At 40.9% G+C, this 18,921-nt stretch overlaps 1 non-coding gene across 1 annotated transcript; it reads left to right on the top strand.

The window, feature by feature from the left end:
- The first annotated feature begins 16,130 nt into the window (after positions 1-16,130).
- TRNAN-GUU (transfer RNA asparagine (anticodon GUU)) lies at positions 16,131-16,204 on the top strand. The gene has a single exon. It is a non-coding gene; the product is annotated as a tRNA-Asn (tRNA).
- The last annotated feature ends 2,717 nt before the right edge of the window (positions 16,205-18,921 follow it).

Below are 18,921 nucleotides of genomic sequence, written 5' to 3'. Positions count from 1 at the left end.
TCTACTGAGTTCCTCTCATCTCCCTGTGGATTCTTCTCCATCGTCTCCCCCTTCCTGGGGCCCCTAATTCCTTCCCATCCACTGGGTTTCTGACAAGCCCTGCAGCTTCTCTCTATTTGAGAATTTCATTTCTTGATCCCCACTCCATAGTGAGACATGGTCCAACGATCTGTCCAAGTCCAGCATGTGAATCAGTGACCAGATGACTCTTTAGATTCCAGGAACCAGCAGGAGAAAAAATAAAAGTAACACTGAATTTAGACCCAAATACTCAAAACTTCAGAGACCCATCAGACACACCTACCACTTGAAGGACACAGCCTCTCTGAAGTCCCAGGCGCTAACTGGAGAGGTTTAGTTCCCACTTTCCTCCCCTAATGTGCCAGCTGTTCCCTGAAGGTCAGAATCTCTAAGGGACCTAACTTGCCTGAACAATAGATAGTTCAAAGCAAAACTACTGAACATTGGCTGGGATTTGAGCCCAGGCCTCCCAAGGGGGAGGCCAGCACCCTACCACTGAAACACCAATACTGTCCAGTGATGTGCTATACTAGGTCAAATCAGAAAGAGTCAAGGGGAAGGACTTCGAAAAAGCAACTGTCAACTAGATTTTCACAGTGCTCTCTTTGAACAACATAGTCAAAAAACAAAAAGACACCCAGAGCAAAGGCTTGCATAAGAGATTTAATGTCAAGCAATGCTATGAAGTTTTGACATTTGAATCTAAATATAGGATTTGAAAAAGCCTAATTCTAAAGTAAGCTCTTTACAAGTTGGTAACAGATCTCTGTAGAGAAGCATCAAGATTCATCTTGTTTCTTGTCTCTGGTCCATATCTATCATGGACCTGTGGAAAGTTGACTCTTTTGCTTGCTGACACATTCTCTTTGCTCACCCATTGCTTTGTATCTCCCAAACCCTTTCCTCCCACCCTGGGGATGAACACCAGTTCTTTTCCCCAAGCAGGTGTTCAGTATCCAGTGATGGTTCAGGAGGCTAGACTGGTGGGCGAGGATATGTCTGACTTAATCCAGAAGATCTGGGTGATAACTGAGTTTCTCTCCTTCTAGGCTTCTTTGGAGTCCCTGGAAAAGGCCAAGGATTGACTCTTGCTTTTAAATTCTTCTGCCAGACACAGACCTCTATAAAACCGAATAAAAGAAAAATTTTCCAATATTTCCTCCCTTCATCATATGCTCTGACCTGGCCACCCAGAAAGGCTAGTTCAGAGAAGTATCCCAAATTTACATAGATACTCAACCCTCCTTAACTGTGAGCTACTCACACTGACTCCCTTTACTCCAAGGAAATGGGGTAAAAAGTTATTTTTACAGTGGAGAAGCCTAACAAACACTACCTCAGCTAGCTAATCAAGATTAACATCAACAGTGGTAAGTTATGGTAACAGTACATATTGTTAAATAAAGTTCAGGGATACCTGGGTGGCTCAGTCCATTGACAGTCAGATTCTTAGTTTTGGTGAAGGTCATGATCTCAGGTTTGTGGGATCAAGCCTTGGGTCTAGCTCTGGGCTCAGGAGGAAATCTGCTTCTTTCCCTCCTCCAACCCCAACTCCCATGTGTGTGTTCTCTAAAATAAATTAATTTAAAAAAAAGTTCAACCAAGTAAAATTGAAGACAGAATTGGGGTTTGGTTTGTTTGTATGTTTTTGCATTTCTTCTATGCAGAATTTTCAGTTTCTTCAGTTTTTTTCTGGGATATGTTTTTCTTCTGTGCAACCTTCTCTTCTGGTTTAGGAACAATCTTCTCTTTTTCAATAACGATCATCTCAATGTGGCAGGGAGAGCTCATGTATGGGTTAATCTGGCCATGAGCCCTGTAAGTTCTATGCTGCATCTTGGGGGCTCTGTTCACCTGGATGCACAAAAATGACTAGAGAATCTACATCTAAACTGTTACATTCAGCATTACTCTGCATTTTTAAGCATACACAGTAGAAGTTCAGTGCTCCTTCTTGGGCCACCTAACCTTGTGTCTAGCCCCACTGTCTGGCCTGGATAGGCCTACCAAATCCAGTGACAGAATGGCACACACTCCTTCTGCAAAGTGACATCTTTCAGATACTCAGTGGCTTTTCGGGTATGCATCCCCTCCCCTTGACGGCCTGGGCAGTTTCACAGGTGTTCTTAAAGTGAACACGGAGGCTTGAACCTTTTGATTTGCATGATTTTGTAGGATTTTCTGGATCAAGTGATAGCGAACAATTTTCAGAGGTTACCTCATGCTGCTTCAGGGAAGAGGCTTGAATTGGCTTTTTAAAAAGATTCCTTAATCAGGCAGCATCTCAACCAGCAAGCAGAGGAGGGCTCTGCTGGGCTAAGCAAAGGGAAGTTTTGTTGTTGTTGTTGTTGTTTTAAAGACTTATTTATTTGAGAAAGAGAGGGGAGCCGTGGGGAGGGGCAGAGCAAGAGGGAGAGTGAATCCCAAGCGGACTCCACACTCCGCGCAGAGCCCCAATGCGAGCGGATGCCATGGCCTTGAGTTCACCACCCTGGGATCAGGACTTGAGCAGAAACCGAGTCAGATGTTTAACCAACTGTCTCACTCAGGCGCCCCCTAAAGGAAGTTTTTAAAGACAAAGAGAAGGCTTAAAAAAAAAAAGAAAGACAGGCAGCCCGGGTGGCACAGCGGTTTAGCGCTGCCTTTAGCCCAGGGCATGATCCTGAAGACCCCAGATCAAGTTCCATGTCGGGCTCCCAGCATGGAGCCTGTTTCTCCCTCTGCCCCTGTCTCTGCCTCTCTCTCTCTCTCTGTCTCTCATGAATAAATAAATAAAATATTTTTAAAAAAGAAGAAGAATCAGCAAAGAATGTATTATTTAGGCAAGGTTGCCCTCCTAAGGTAAGAGAAGGGGGTCTACCAGTAAAGTTCCTAGTATTGACCAAGAAATTCCATGTTGACTGGTTAAAGGCTACATTTCTGGGTTAAAACTGCAGTTAGATTAGGTAGTAAGTTTCAGTTTACTTACCTGGGGCTTTAACCTAAATGATGCCATTTGGGGCCTGTGGTTTCCTTTTTAACAGTACCCATAATACCAAGGGATAAGAATAGTACTTTACCTCCCCAAACCCATAACCCCAATCAGATCATGAGAAAAACATCTGACAAATCCCAGTTGAGGGACATTCTACAAAGTACCTGACTTGTACTCCTGAGAATTTTCAAAATCATCAATAACAGGAAATCTGAGAAACTGTGACAGTCAAGAGGACTGTAGGGAGAATATAATGGGATCTTCTAGGTGGAATCCTGGAATAGGGAAAGGTCATTATGTAAAAACTAAGGAAGTCTGAATAAAATACGAACTTCAGTTAATAATAATGTATTCATTCAATTATGACAAATGTACTCTTCTAATGTGAGATGCTAATTGTAGGGGAAACAGAATGCAGGGTCCATAGGAATCTTCTGTACTATCTTCTCAACTCTTCTATAAATCTAAATCTATTCTAATACAAAGAGTAACAAAAAAAAAAGAAAAGGTCAGTCCAATTGTAAAAGTCATTGTCATGAACAAAACACTTAAAATATCTTCACAAAAGATTTCTTTATGGCCAAGGAGCATAAATAAATAAATAAATAACCACGATTAATTAATTAATTAATTAATTAAAATACCATGATAAATCATTACATACCTATCAAAATGGATAAAATTTAAGAGACAGAAAAAAAAAATTTAAGAGACAGAACACTCATGCTGACAAAAATGTGTTAGCAACTTTATCTCTTGTTGCTGGTGAGAGAGTAAAATAGTTCAACCATTCTGGGAAACTGATAGATCCTAATAAAGTCAAAAATAAAAATATCCATAGGTGCCTGAGTGGCACAGTTAAGCAACTGACTTGGTTTAGGTTCAGGTTGTGATCTCCAGGTGGTGATCTCAGCATTGTGATCTCAGGGTGGTGAGATCAAGCCCCATGTCGAGCTCCATATTGGTTCTGTGCTGGGCATGGAGTGTGCCTGGGATTCTCCCTCCATTCTCCCTCTACTCTTCCCCACCACATTCTCTCTCTAATAAATAAATAAATCTCTTTAAAAATATACAAATATCCCATAACCCAGCAATTCTACCACTAGGTTTATACTCAAACAAAATGAACATAAAAGTGCACAAAAAGATTCCTACAAGAATATTCATAGCATAAACCCTCATGTGATTGCAAAAAAAAAAAAAATTCATAGCAGCTTTATTCACAATATCCAAAACCAAAAATAGCCCAATTGTCCATCAACTATACTGTATTCACACATTGGAATAACACTCATCGATAATACCAAAACGGTCTAGTGATACACATGACAAAATGGACGCATTTCAAAAATATTATGTTGCGTGAAAAAATATATACACAGAAAGTATATTCGTTTATGAGAATTTCCAGAAAAGGCAAAATCAGTCTGTGGGTATATAAATCAGAATAGTGATTGCTTCAATGGGGATGGGGTGAGGACTGACTGTAGTAAAAAACAAAATTTAACTGCTAAATTTGAATTTTTTAAAAAAGATTTTATTTATTCATTCATGAGAGACAGAGAGAGAGAGAGGCAGAGACATAGGCAGAGGGGAAAGTAGGCTCCCCATAGGGAGCCCGATATGGGACTGGATCCGGGGTCCCGGGATCACACTCCGAGCTGAAGGCAGACACTCAACTATTGAGCCACCCAGGCATCCCAAAATTTGAAGATCTAATTGGCTTTATTAAGCCATCATGAATCGGGCAGTATCCCATGTAGCAAACAAGATGCTCCAAGGAATTGTACAAAATGAAAGGTTTTTATAGGAAAGAAGTTATTAGCCAAAGAAAGGAAAGTTGTACTGTATGTTTTTACCAGAAAAAATAATTTCCAACCCTCAGGGACAGAGGCCAAGCTATTAATTCAGGTATCTCATGAGTATGGTTTGTTCTGGCACAAATCAATAGTCAGGTTTGTAGAGCCAGAGAGTTTTTTGCAGGGTAGAGCAAGAAGGTATAATAAGGCTTCACCATTAGCAATGAGGGTCACAATAAAAAATAATATGTTAACCCAGGAATTAAAATTTATTCCTAATAACAGGCCATTGTTAGAAGAACTTAGATAAAAATAGATATTTTGGCTAGTATATGAGTTTCAGGCAAGATAGACGAATTAACAAGTAAGAGATTCAGTCCATACAGCAAATAACCTATGAAAGCAGTGACTTTTTCAATATTACAGAGTTTTACCACCAACTAAGGAGTCTTACTGTGTGTAATATAGCAACAAGCATTAGCATACTTACTAGGACAAATAAGAGCCCAAATACCTCAATCCAACAGTACTTCATGATTAAATCCCCAAAGAATCTGAAGGGTGTTCTCCAAATTAAAATGCCAAATATAAGATGATCTCAGGGTGGTGCAGAATTCTTCATTTCATGCAAATAGGTCCACAAGAAGGACACATGTTACACATACTGTCATATTACTTCACAGAAAAATAGATAAAGGAGCTTCCCCCAATAAAATTATTATGAAAAGTGTTACCAAAAAAATACCAAGTTATTGGTTAAAAAAAAAAAGACAGTGTACCTGTCAATTGTGCAGCCCTATAAATATATCTTCTGCCATATTGTTTCATGAGATTTCTATGTTTATCAGCTGCACAGTGGGTCAGGTGATGAGTCATTTCCATCAGGTGTCTTTTCACAGACTGTGGAAAGACAGGTTTCTTGTTTGGGCCATATAATAAATTAGTCTGTGGCCTGAACCTACAACTGTTGTCAGCCCAATATGATTTTTCTTCATGGGATGCCCTAGATTGACCATCCTTGAAAAGGAGTTTTAGATTTTCCTTCAGGAGTTAATTAATATTGCCTATGAGGATTTTGGTTTTGCTAGATTTTAAGGCAGTGGTCCTTGCTGCTTGATCAACCAAAAATTTGTCTTTGCTTCTCCTGAGTCTAATTTTTTTTTTCCTGAGTCAAATTTTGAGTGTCCAGAAACCTTGATAATGGCCAAGACGGATGCAAGTTTGTAAAAAATATCAAAAGGTTTTTAAACACTTGGCTATGAATTCAGATTATGATCAATACTTAATAATTATGTATTTGACCACAGTGACAATAAAATATTTTAAAGACAAATACCAAGAGGCTACATAGTTGAGCATAACCCATAAAAGCCCTGAAAAAGCACAGAAAATTATTTTGATAAAACACAAAATCTTTGCTTTCCTTTTTAAATCTCCTCTCAGGTTGCAGACCAATAGTACAGGAAAACTTTGTCCTTTTAGCGGATGAAAGAATATTAAGTTTTAGTTTTACAGTATGAAATTCATTCATTTTTATAGATTCATCTTGACAGTGTTCTGTTAGACTGGGAATGACAGAACAGGCAGGGGCAACAGGATTCCCATATTGTTGAAGAGGGTTGCTCTAAGTTGAGTAAGCAGAATAAAGATTTGAAAAATAGAACAAGTTCTGGACAGATGGCAGATGGTATAAATATCAAAGAAGCCATCACCAGAATCCCAGCCTTACAAGTAGTTTTTTAAAATGGGGGAAGTTCTTTTATTGTATTTTTTTTCATTTTAAAACTTATCTTTTTGGGGCATCTGGGTGGCTCAGTGGTTGAGCCACTGCCTTTGGCTTCTGTTGTAATCCTGGGGTCCTGGGATCAAGTCCTGCATCAGGCTCCCTGCAGGGAGCCTGCTTCTTCCTTTGCCCATGTCTCTGTCTCTTTCTCTGTGTCTCTCATGAATAAATAAAATCTGAAAAAAAAAACTTTTATAAAAAACAATGTATTTTTTTTACTATAGAAAATTTGGAAAATATAGGGACACCTGGGTGGCTCAGTGGTTCAGTGTCTGCCTTTAGCTCAGGGTGTGATCCCAGAGTCTGGGGATCGAGTCCCACATCGGGCTCCCTGCAGGGAGCCTGCTTCTCCCTCTGTCTGTGTCTCTGCCTCTCTGTGTGTCTCTCATGAATAAATAAATAAAATCTTTAAAAAAAAAAACAAACAGACTCCTCCAGAGGCATAATGAGCGTCCCTCTCTGAGCAGTCACCCACCTGATCCCTAAGAAAGGCCATGATCTCAGAGGAATCCAAGATGGCAGAGAAGTAGGAAACTTATATTTTGTCTGGTCCTAGGAATTGAGCTAGATAGCTATTACATAATTCTGAACACCAGAGAACTCAACCGGAGATCTAAGAATAGAATGGCTGCAACTCTACAAATAAAAAACCAACCACTTTCTGCAAGAATGACAAGACAGAAAAACTAACCTCAAAAAAGAGAACAAGAGTCAATACTGACTTTCAGGGACCTAATCAGAATGGATATAAGTAAGGGGTCAGAACTAGAGTTCAGAACAACAATTATAAAGATACTAGCTGGGCCTGGGTGCATCTGGGTGCCTCAATCAGTTAAGAGTCTGCCTTTGGCTCAGGCCATAATCCCAGCATCCTGGAATCGAGCCCCTCCCTGCCCCTACCACCCATAGGAGTCTGCTTCTCTCTCCTACTCTTGGGCTCTTTCTCAACTCTCACTCTCTCCCCCACCAGATCAATCAATCAATCAATCAATCAAATCTTAAAAAAGAAAAACAACAATATTAGCTGGGCTTGATAAAAGCATAGAAGACACTAGCCAATCCCTTCTGGGAGGAAATAAAAGAACTAAAATCTAATCAAGTTGAAATAAAAAAGGCTATTAATGACATGCAATCAAAAATGGAGGCTCTCACTGCAAGGATAAATGGGGCAGAAGAAAAAATTAGTGATATAGAAGTTAAAATGATGCAGAATAAAGAAGCTGAGAAAAAGAGATAAATAATAAGCAGATCACCAGCAGAGAATTCAAGAGATAAGTGATACCATAAAGCAAAACAATAGTGGAATAATTGGGATCCCAGAACAGGAAAGGGGGATGGCAGAAGGTATACTGGAGCAAATTATAGCAGAGAACTTTCCTAATCTGGGGAAGGAAACAGGCATTCAAGTCCAGGAGGCACAGAGAACACTCCTCAAAATCAATAAAACAAGGTCAACACCTCAACATATAACAGTGAAGCTTGCAAATCTCAGAGATTTGGCTTCTGTTGTAATCCTGCTGTCAGAGACAAGCAGAAAATCCTGAAAGCAGCTCAGGACAAGAGGCTTATAACCTACAAGGGTAGAAACATAGACTGGCAGCAGACCTATCCACAGAGACCTGGCAGGCCAGAAAGGACTGGCATGATATATTTAGGGTGCTAAATGAGAAAAATATGCAGCCAAGAATATTTTATCCAGCAAGGCTGTCATTCAAATAGGAGAGATAAAAAGCTTCCAGGACAAACTGAAACTAAAGAATTTGTGATCACTACACCAGCCCAGCAAGAAATATTATAGGGGGTCCTTTATGTGAAAAGAGAGCCCAAAAGTAACATGGACCAGAAAGGATCAGAGACAATATACAGAAACAGTGACTTTACACGTAATACAATGGCACTAAATTCATATCTTTCAGTAGTTATTCAGAATGTAAATGGGTTAAAGGCCCCAACCAAGAGATCCCTGGGTGGCTCAGCAGTTTAGCGCCTGCTTTTGGCCCAGGGCACGAACCCTGGAGTCCCGGGATAGAGTCCCTCATTGGGCTCCCTGCATGGAGCCTGCTTCTCCCTCTGCCTGTGTCTCTACCTCTCTCTCTCTCTCATGAATAAATAAATAAAATCTTTTAAAAAGGCCCCAATCAAAAGACATAGGGTATCAGATTGGATAAAAAAGCAAGATGCATCCATATGCTATCTGCAAATGACTCACTTTAGACCTGAAAACACAACCATATTGAAAGTGAGGGGGTAGAAAACCATTTATCATGCTAATGGACATCAATAGAAAGTGGGGATAACAATCCTTATATCAGGCAAATTAGATTTTAAATCAAAGACTGTAGTAAGGGAGCAGCCCAGGTGGCTCAGCGGTTTAGCACCGCCTTCAGCCCAGGGTGTGATCCTGGAGACCCGGGATTGAGTCCCATGTTGGGCTCCTTGCATGGAGCCTGCTTCTCCCTTTGCCTGTGTCTCTGACTCTCTGTGTGTCTCTCATGCGTAAATAAATAAAATAGAAAAGAAAAAAAAAAGACTGTAGTAAGGGATAGGGATGAAGAGGGACACTATATCATAATTAAAGAGTCTACTCAATAAGAAGATCTAACAATTATAAATATTTATGCCCCTAACTTGGGAGCAGCCAATTATATAAAAAATTAATAACAAAGTTAAAGAAACACATTGATAATAATACAAAAATAGTAGGGGACTTTAATACCCTACTCACACATAAAAAAAAATACCCTACTCACACAGTGGACAGATTATCTAAGCAGAAGATCAACAAGGAAACAAGGGCTTTGAATGACACACTAGACCAGATGAACTTCATAGATATATTCAGAGCACTCCATCCCACAGCAACAGAACACACATCCTTCTTGAGTGCACATGGAACACTCTCCAGAATAGATCACACACAGGGTCACAAATCAGGTCTCAACTGGTACCAAAAGACGGGGATCATTCCCTGCATATTTTCAGACCACAATGCTTTGAAACTTGAACTCAATCACAAGAGGAAATTTGGGAAGAAATTGAAAGACGTGGAAGCTAAAGAACATCCTACTAAAGAATGAATAGGTCAACCAGAAAATTAAAGAAGATTTTTAAAAATTCTTGGAAACAAATGAAAATGCAACTGTTTAAAACTTTTGGGATGCAGCAAAGGTGGTCCTAAGAGGCATGCATATAGCAATACAAGCCTTTCTCAAACAAGAAAGGTCTCAAATACACAACCTAACCTTATACCTAAAGGAGCTGGAGAAAAAACAGCAATAAAGCCTAAACCCAGCAGGAGAAGAGAAATAATAAAGATTAGAGCAGAAATCATTGAAATAGAAAACAAAAGAGGGATCCCTGGGTAGTGCAGCGGTTTGGCACCTGCCTTTGGCCCGGGGCGTGATCCTGGAGACCCGGGATCGAGTCCCACGTCGGGCTCCCAGTGCATGGAGCCTGCTTCTCCCTCTGCCTGTGTCTCTGCCTCTCTCTCTCTCTGTGTGACTATCATAAATAAATTAAAAAAAAAGACAAAGAAAATAAAAAGAAAACAAAAGAACAGTAGAACAGACCAATGAAAGTAGGACTGGTTCTTTGAAAGAATCAATAAGATTAATAAACCTCGAGCCAGACTTATCAAAAAGAAAAGAGAAAGGACCCAAATAAATGAAATCATGAATGAAAGAGGAGAGATCACAAATAACATTGAAGAAATACAAACAATTCTAAGAACATATTATGAACAACTATACACCAACAAATTAGACAATCTGGAAGAAATGGTTGCATTCCTAGAGAAATATAAACAACCAAAACTGAGACAAGAAGAAATAGAAAACCTGAACAAACCCATAACCATCAAGGAAACGGAAGCAGTCATCAAAAAGCTCCCAACAAACAAGAGTCCAGGGCCAGATGGCTTCCCAGGGAAATTCTACCAAGCATTTAAAGAAGAATCAAAACAAATAAACAAACATACAAAAATAAAGAAAAATCAATATCTATTCTTCTGAAGTTGTTTCAAAAAATAGAAATGGAAGTAAACTTCCAAACCCTTTCTATGAGGGCAGGATTACCTTGATCCCAAAACCAGACAAAAACCTGAGAGGAGAATGATAGATCAATACTCTGATGAACATGGATGCCAAAATTCTCACCAAGATACTAGTCAATAGGATCCAACAGTACATTAAAAGGATTATTCACCTCGACCAAGTGGGATTTATTCCTTGGTTTCCAGGGTGGTTCAACATCTGCAAATCAATGTGATACACTACATTAATAAGGGAAAGGACAAGAACTGTATGATCCTCTCAATAGATTCAGAAAAAGCATTTTACAAAGTTCAGCATCCTTTTTTTACTAAAACTCTTCACAGTGTAGGGATAGAGGGAACATACCTCAAATCTTAAAAGCCATATATGAAAAGCCCACAGTGAATATTATTCTCAATAGGGAAAAACTGAGAGCTCTCCCTCTAAGGTCAGGAACACAACAGGGATGTCCACTCTCACCACTGTTTTCAACATAGTACTAGAAGTCCTAGTCTTAGCAATCACACAACAAAAAGAAATAAAAGGCATCCAGATTGGCAAAGAAGTAGTCAAACTCTCACTCTTTGCAGATGACTTGATACTCTATGGAAAACCCAAAAGACTCCACCCCAAAATTGCTGCTCATACAGGAACTCAGCAAAGTGGCAGGATATAAAATCAATGCACAGAAATCAGTTGCATTTCTATACATTAACAATGAGACAGAAGAAAGAAATATTAAGGAGTCGATCCCATTTACAAGGTCACCAAAACCCATAAGATATCAAGGAATAAACCTAACCAAAGAGGCAAAGGATCCATACTCAGAAAACTATAGAACACTCATGAAAGAAATTGAGGAAGACACAAAGAAATGGAAAAACAACATTCCATACTCATGGATTGAAAGAATAAATGTTGTTAAAATGTCTATGCTACCTATAGCAATCTATACATTCAAGGAAATCCGTATCCAAATACCATCAACTTTTTTTCACCGAGCTGAAACAAACAATCCTAAAATTTGTATGGAACCAGAAAAGACCCTAAATAGCCAATAGAATGTTGAAAAAGAAAACCAAAGCTGGTGGCATCACAATTATGGACTTCAAGCTCTATTACAAAGCTATTACAAAATCATCAAGACAGTATGATACCAGAACAAAAACAGACTTCTAAATCAATGGAACAGAATAGAGAACCCAGAAATGGACCTTCAACTCTATGGTCAACTAGTCTCTGACAAAGCAGGAAAGAATATCCAACAGAAAAAAAGTCTTTTCAACAAATAGTGTTGGAAAAATTGGATAGCCACATACAGAAGAATGAAACTGGATCATTTCTTCACACCATACACAAAAATAGACTCAAAATGGATAAAAGACCTAAATGTGAGACAGGAATCCATCAAAATCCTAGAGGAGAACACAGGCAGCAACCCCTGTGACCTCAGCCACAGCAACTTCTTTCTAGATACATCTTCAAAGGAAAGGGAAACAAGGACAAAAATGAATATTGAGACTTCATCAAGATAAAAAGCTTTTGCACAGCAACGGAAACAGTCGACAAAACCAAGACAACTGCCAGAATGGGAGAAGATATTTGCAAATGACCTATCAGATAAAGGGCTAGTATCCAAAATCTCTAAAGAATTTATCAAACTCAACACCCAACAAATAATCCATTCAAGAAATGGGCAGAAGCCATGGACAGACATTTGTCTAAAGAAGATATGCAAATGGCAAAAAGACAGATGAAAAAATGCTCCACATCATTTGTCATCAGGGAAATACAAATGAAAACCACATTGAGATACCATCTCACACCAGTCAGAATGGCTAAAATTAACAAGTCAGGAAATGACAGATGTTGGTAAGGATGCAGAGAAATGGGAACCCTCATACACTGTTGGTGGGAATGCAAGCTGGAGCAGCCACTCTCAAGTAGATAGTGAGGAACAGTATGGAGGTTTCTCAAAAAGTTGAAAATAGAGCTATCCTACGACCTAGCACTACTAGGGATTTACCCCAATTATACAAATGTAGTGATCCAAAGGAGCACCTGCACCCCAACATTTATAGCAGCAATTTCCACAGTAGCCAAACTATGAAAAGAGTCCAGATGTCCATCGACAGATGAATGGATAAAGAAGACGTGGTATACACATGCAATGGAATATTAACTATCAAAAAAAAAGAAATCTTGCCATTTGCAATGATGTGGATGGAACTAGGGGGTATTATGCTGAGCAAAATAAGTTAATCAGAGAAAAACAATTATATGATCTCACTCACATGTGGAATTTAAACAAAACAGGGTCATAGAGGAAGAGAGGGAAAAATAAAAAAAGACAAAACTAGCAAGGGAGACAAGCCATAAGAGACTCTAAACCATAGGAAACAAACAGGGTTGCTTGAGAGGAGGTGGTGGCAGGAAAGGGGACCTGGAAGATGGACATTAAGGAGGGCATGTGTTGTAATGAACACTGGATATTTTTTAAAAGATTGTGTTTTGTTTGTTTGTTTATTTATTTATGGGAGACACAGAAAGAGAGAGACATAGGCAGAGGGAGAAGCAGAGTTCCTGCAGGGAGCCAGATGAGGGCCTCGATTCCAGGACCCCAGGACCATGACCAGAGCCAAAGGCAGACGCTCAACCACTGAGCCACCCAGGCATCCCAGCACTAGGTATTTTATAAGATTGACAAATCACTGACTTCTACTTCTGAAACTAACAATACATTATATGTTAATTGATTAAATTTAAACTAAAAATAAATAAATGTTTAAAATGAATGAGAAGTAAATCCCATGAAAATTCAAAAAGAAAGAAAGAAAGGAAGGAAGAAAGGCAATGACCTCAACCAAAGGAGGGAAGTCCGTATCTAAGAGGGCTCAGTGCAAATAGAAGGCTTTCCATATACAGGCAGTGAGCACAAGTCTCTTGTGATTATTACTACACCGGATTCCGGAAGACACTGGCCCTGCCATGCTGAAATCACCCCAGGTCCTGCTTCTGAGAGCAAGCATGTCAACCTAAAATCGTCAGGAAGCAATAATTAAGCAAGAGTATTTATTTGGGATCAAATAATTGCCTTTTGGCATACACATATTTGATTAGCAATGCTAATAGTTATTTAAATATTTTAGTTGCTTAGTGAGAATTTTTTAGGCTCTACTCTGCAACGAGTTCAGAGTCCAATGCAGGGCTTGAACTCAAGACCTTGGGATCCAGGATATGGTGCATTAATCCCCAAATGTCCTATAATAAGAACTTTTGATTGGTGTTGATGGCAGAAAGCTAATTTTGACTAATAATTGATTGCTAAGACTATCACTAAGCAAAGTCTCTTCCTATGGCAATTTACAGGTTTTTGGAATCAGTTCTCATAATATTTGGGGTTTGAGGCAATTGAAAATTTCCTGGTTCCGGAGGCCTGAGTGGCTCAGCGGCTGAGCGCCTGCCTTTGGCTTAGTCAGGATCCAGTCCCACATCCGGTTCCTTGTGAGGAGCCTGCTTCTCCCTCTGCCTGTGTCTCTGCCTTTCTCTCTCTCTCTGTGTCTCTCTCTCTCTCTCTGTGTCTCATGAATAAAAAAAAAAAAAAAAAAAGTTCCTGGTTCTACCCAGTGGAGAGGTGCTTAAAGCCCATCTCCTTAATGGCTTCCTGGCTCATTTTAAAACCCCTTCATGCAAGTGGCCCAATTCCATTGCATCTTTCAGATTTTTTAACAACTGGAAAGGCGTTCTAAATTTCTGGACTAATATAAATTTTCCCTAATTTTATCTGGATACCAGTTACTTTTAGCAAAATTCACTGGACTGTGGACTTAAGATTTGTGTACTCTATGTTCAATCGTTTACTGTTCAAAAAAAAAATTGGGGTGGAGGGAAATGTCATCAAATTAAGATTTTATTTTATTTATCAGATTTTATTTAAAGTATTCAGTTGGAGTGCGAACTCCCATTTCATCTCATTTCTTTTTTGGTCTAAGAAGGTCCCGCTGTTTGAAATATCTCGACGAGAAAAATGACTGTAGCCTCACCATTCATTTTTAGGAAGATATCAACGCCGGATGGCACGTCCCTCACCTCCTTCCAGGCCTGGGGCAGTGCAGCATTTCAAGATGCCTGTGACTCAAGGGTGCACCGTGGGGTTTCCCCTTGTCTGGAGCAGCACCCCGGGAGTCACAGGAAACCGGGAAACCGTGCTCTTGAGCCTCTGGCGAGGGGCGCCCCTCACGCAGGTTTTTATCCCTCGCCACAACCTGACATATTGCTTTGAGGGGGATTGGAACCGAGCTTGCTAAGAAGTACGAGGCAGAGTACCCACAGAGACCCAGAGACCCAGAGACCACAGAGACCCAGAGACCCAGAGACCACAGAGACCCAGGGCCGGGCGGCCTGCAGCTGTGTTTTGAAGTTCTATCTAAAAGCCTTCGGGGACGCCTGGGTGGCTCAGCGTTTGAGCATCTGCCTTTAGCTGGGGCATGATTCTGCGGTCTGGGATTGAGTCCCGCAAGGGGCTCCCTGCACGGAGCCTGCTTCTGCCTCTGTGTCTCTAATGAATAAATATCTTAAAGCAAGCAAAAGTAACTAAAAGCTTCTATATTTTGCTGGGTTTTGTTTTTAACTTGTTTACTCACAGAGAGAGAGGCCGAGGGAAAAGCAGGCTCCACGCAGGGAGCCCAATGTGGGACTCGATTCTGGGTCCCCAGGATCACACCCCGGGCTGCAGGCGGCGCTAAACCGCTGCCCTCGTTTTGTTTTGTTTTTAAGAGAGCTCCAGGTCTACGCAGGTTTTGTTCTTTCGGGGTCTCTTTTTCCTTCCTTCCTCCTCATTCAGCTACGTTAAAACAGCCATTGTCCTCTCTCCAGGATCCCGCCCTTACCGCTTGCGCAAGGCCGTCTAGGAGGTCTGGTTGACCCCGGACGAGCCTCCTCAGTTTCTCGGCCTCCGTTCGCCACGCTCCTGTCTCGCGACCTTTAGGCGACCCCCGCCCCCCACCTCTGCTCCCCTCCCCCCGGCGCTGAGCTCGCCTGCGGGGAAGCTGCTCGTGCGGAGCCCCACGTGCGGCTGGCGCGCGGCGGCCTTTCCTGCTGCCGGCGCTGGAGACGCTGCACAATGAACGGTGACAAGTTTGAGAAGTTTGAAAAAGAAATTTCAGCTTTGAAAAGCTTTTCATTATTCCCATTCACGGGGCTCTTCGGTTCGTCACGGGCCTAAGAGCTGAAGAGGACAATGGAATTCATTCAACGAGCCCCAGTGGAGCGTCTTGGTGAAGGTGGAACCTGCTCCCCGCATGGGGACGCAAGAGCGATCACTGCCCTCGTAGAGCTTCCCTGCCTGGCACAGGACACGAAGAAGGAAGCCACCTCTCAGGTGACGAACACGCTGCGTGGGCTCCAACTCCTAGCCCCCGGTTTACCGAGGCTTTGGAACTTACACTGCCTGGTGGTGGGCACGTCCCCGAGGTTAGTAGGTACTCACTACCTAAGAAGGCCCGGGGTGCAGAGCGCCCTGTGTCTCTGTGGCGCAATCGGTTAGCGCGTTCGGCTGTTAACCGAAAGGTTGGTGGTTCGAGCCCACCCAGGGACGGAGTGAGTGCCTTGTCAGACTTTTAATTCAGTGCTGCACCTGCACTCTGCGTCACATAAAAACTACAGTACCGGAAGCTGGGTCCCAGCCAACTCACAGAAGCTCACTCTTAAAAGCACCCACCTCCCCAACCTGATTCCCTTACAGTACCTGCTGGGCTGTCAGTTTTATAGCTCTAAACCGAACTCCTCAAACAGATATAAGAACCCAGATTCCAGTGGGTAAAATTTTTTCTATTCTGCCCTGAAAGAGTGGATGAATAAGTTACACTTTAATTTTTAAAAAATAAAATCTAAAATTGTTTGCAAACATTTTTCTAAACTGCTGACTTTGGGAAGATTGTTCTTAAGGGTACTTACATTTTTTTAAATTAAGACTTTGTTTTTTATTAAAGATTTTTATTTATCCATTCATGAGAGACACACACACACAGAGAGGCAGAGACAGGCAGAGGGAGAAGCAGGGTCCCTGTGGGGAGCCCCATATGAGACTCCTTTCGGTGACTCTGGGATGGGATCACGCCCTGAGCCAAAGGCCTATGCTCAACTGCTGAGCTGCCTAGGCCTCCCAAGACTTTATTGTTTTTTAGAGAAGTTTTAGGTTCACAGCAAATTGAGGGGAAGGTACAGAGATTTCCCATATACTTCCTACCACCCACCCCATGTATAGACTCCCTCATTGTCAACACGCCCCAAGGAAGTGATGTATTTGCTACAACTAGTGAACCTACATTAATACATCATAATCACGCAAAGGCCATAGTTTATTGGGGTTCACTCTTGATGTTGTACATTCTGTGGGTTTGGACAAATGTAAAATGAAAGCATTATGGTATCACACAAAGTAGTTTCACTACCCTAAAAATCCTCTGTGCCCCCTTTCTGGCAACCACTGATCCTTTTAGCTTCCACGGTTTTGCCTTTCCAGAATGTTATATAGTTGGAATCCTACAGTATGTAGCCTTTTCAAATATCCTTCTTTCACTTAGTGATACACATTTAAGATTCCTCAATGTCTTTTCATGGGTTGGCTACTCATTTCTTTTTACTCCTGAGTAATAATTCATTGTCTGTATGTGTCACAGTTCATTTATCCCTTCACCTATTAAACGACATCTTGATTGCTTCTAAGTTTTGGCAATTGTGAGTGAAGCTGCTCTTGGCATCCTTGGGCAGGTTCCTGTGTGGATGTAACTTTGCAACTCCTCTGGCTAAAAGCAGGGAACCTGATTACTGGGTCACATATTAAGAATATTTTTAGTTTTGTTAGGAATTGCCCAACTGTCTTCCAAAGTGGCTGTACCATTTTTAATTCCCTCCAGCAATGAATGAGGGTTCTGTTGCTCCACATCTTCGCCAACATTTGGTGTTGATGTGCTTCAGTTTCTTCATGTGTAGCATGAGGTCAACAATGGTAACCTGTCCCCAGGAAGTGCCTGGATTTGGTAATTGCTCTATCAATAATATTGTAATCAGTGGAATCCTCATCATAATTATCCTCTGCATTTTTTGGACAGAAGCATTTCTCCCATAGTATATGTAATATTTATTTTACCTCTTTCATATTGCTTTTGCAATTAAGTTGGTTTTATGCTTTTGTGATTATGAAATGTAAGCACCATCATTCTTGTACACCTATCTTTGGCTACCTGTGCAGGTGTTTCTATAGTGTACAAAACTGGAAGTGCAACTACTATATTATAGTATTCATATGCTTCCAATTTTAGGAAATCCTGCAAACTTGCCTTCCATAGAAGCAGTATCAAATTATATTCCAATTTCTTTCCCAGCCTATCAATGTCCCTTTCTTCATTTACTTGCGAAGACAACAATCTTTCTGAACCTCTATCTATGATATTCTGATAAGGGAAGTGGTACCCTCCTGACTTAACTAAAGAGCAGGTACAACGGAGGGACATTGTGAACATTACAGAGGCATTCTATTGCATATGTTGGACAGCTAAACTTTCAGGATGCAGTCATTGAATACAAAGTCCTCGAATTACTGTCATTGTTTTCTGTAGTCAGCTGAGTCTAGGGCAGAGGGCTCAGGGTGATTGCTTTGCTTCCTCCCAAGTAGCTTATCCAAGGGGAGAAAAATCTGACTCCAGATGGCTTTTCTTCTTTTTAAAAAGGAATCTTGGGGGCACGTGGCTGGCTTAGTTGGAGGAGCATGTGACTCTTGATCTCAGGGTCTTGGAGGTGCCTGGCTGGCTCAGTTGGAAGAGTATGTGACTCCTGATCTTGAGATGGTGAGTTTGAGCCCCATGTTGGCTGTAGAGATCACTTAAATAAATAAAACTTTTAAAAAAGGAAATCTTGGTTTTGCTTTTATTTGATGACAAGACTCTAATGCCTGTTCTCCTTGCTATGCAGTGGTGAGTTGGCATGCACATAACTGTCTCTGTATTTTTCCTTGACAGTTTTGTCTTGCTGTGTCCATAAAAATGAGCCCATCTGAAACATATCCTAGAATATGTTTATGTTATTATGAACATATCCTAGAATATGTTCAGTAGAATCCTACCCTTGACTGGCTCCTCTTACACACCTGGACCGTGTTGCTATTGGCTCAGTTCTTCTGTTGAATCTCATGAACGGCAAGTGAGCTTCTTGCCTTTCATACACTTAGTCGGGTGATTGGAAAAGTTTTTTTTTTTTCTTTCTTATTTTTGCATCATTATTTCCCTCTATTAGCAGGCATCAGTGCATGATTTT

The sequence above is a fragment of the Canis lupus genome, chromosome 12 (genome assembly GCF_048164855.1).
Source record: "Canis lupus baileyi chromosome 12, mCanLup2.hap1, whole genome shotgun sequence".
Classification (NCBI taxonomy): domain Eukaryota; kingdom Metazoa; phylum Chordata; class Mammalia; order Carnivora; family Canidae; genus Canis; species Canis lupus.
This window is presented reverse-complemented; position numbering and strand designations above follow the sequence as displayed.